The sequence below is a fragment of the Palaemon carinicauda genome, chromosome 34 (genome assembly GCF_036898095.1).
Source record: "Palaemon carinicauda isolate YSFRI2023 chromosome 34, ASM3689809v2, whole genome shotgun sequence".
In the NCBI taxonomy this organism is placed as follows: Eukaryota; Metazoa; Arthropoda; class Malacostraca; order Decapoda; family Palaemonidae; genus Palaemon; species Palaemon carinicauda.
In genome coordinates, this window is record NC_090758.1 from 446,556 (window position 1) to 448,317 (window position 1,762).

A 1,762-nucleotide genomic window follows, 5' to 3' on the forward strand; every position below is an offset into this window, starting at 1 on the left:
TGACGAGATTTTAAGCATAAGTTAAACTACATGAATTGTATACAAAAGTCTGTTTCAAGAAAATAGTCAGTTAGTATTCAGGCAAATAAGAAATGCTAGTTGTGTTAGGTGATTTCACTACAAAAATGTACAATAAAAAAGGGCATGAAAAAATTGGATTTACCCGCTTTTTTTTAGGGAAATGAGAAACGCTAGGCTTGATAGATTATTCAAATGTGAAAGTATACGAAAAAAATTGGTGATTTTAATGTGATATTGCATGTTACGTATTTATATTTTCTTATACTGTTTATGTTATTTTTTTTAAGTATAAGTGACATGAATTTATAATAGTTTTGACTTTTCGTGAACATGGTTACCTTAATTACAATAATGGTGATTTGTATTATAGAATTAAAAAACTATAACTGAATTTGTAAGATAGATAAAATGAAGGTTTGTACGAAAAAGTTGGTGGTTTCAATCCAAATATATATATATATATATATATATATATACATACATACATATATATATATATATATATATATGTATATATGTGTGTGTGTGTGTGTATGTACATATAACAATAAAACACTCATTTGTTAGTCATTTAATATCTAAATCCAATTTTTATTTACTTAACATTTTCTTCCTTCCCTCCACGCGAAAAACTCAAGTATAATCTCCCCTAGAAGTTCATGAAGATATCTGAAGATAATTAAGAACTATTTCATACATTTATGAGTCCTTTGGAGCCTACGATGTCATCTCCAGGCACCGAGGTCGGGGCAAAGAGGATATGAAACAGATTCAATCTTTTACATGTAATGATCCTCAAGGGATTCATCTTCAATCTACTAATTTCCTTGATTTAGATATTAAAATCCTTATTGTTATTAAAATTATCTAAAAGATAATCTTTAATATCTCAGTTACTAAATCTATTGTAATCATTATAATTATATATATTTTTATTATAAGAATTTTTTTAAAATATTGTTATCATTAAAAGTATTTTAATTATCATTATCATCGAAATTATTATTTCTTTTATTTCTAATTAAGTTGTTAATATTGATTATATTACTAAACTTATCCAGATTGTTATTAATATCATTAAAATTATTGAATTTAGCATTATTTTTTTATCAAATATAAATATATGTTATCATTATTACCAATTTTAGTAAAACTATCATTATTATTAAAATCATTAAAGTTAGTATTCTTCTTATTATTAAAATTACTGAAATAATAATCATTATTATGATAGTTATTAATATTGAAATTACTGAACTCATTATTATTATTAAAATGATTAAAATCGTTATTATTATTAAAATTAGTTTTATAATTTTCATTATTGAAATTATTATGACTATTAATGATATTGATATTTATATATTTTTCAAAATTATTTAATTATAGGAATAAATATATGATTTTTTAAAAAAATAATGGAGTCGGTTCTCTAAATCAGTTATATCATAGTCTACGATATATATTTATAAATTTATATATTCATATATTTAAAATACTAAATTATTCGTATTCATATTATTCATATTATTATTATTATTATTATTATTATTATCATTATTATTATTATTATTATTATTATTATTATTATCACTATAAATTGATACTTTATTATTATTATTATTATTATTATTATTATTATTATTATTATTTTATTATTATCACTCTTAATTAATAATATCAAAATCTACAATTCTTACTTTTTCTAATAAAGCCAAAGAATTAATGAAAAAAGAGAGCA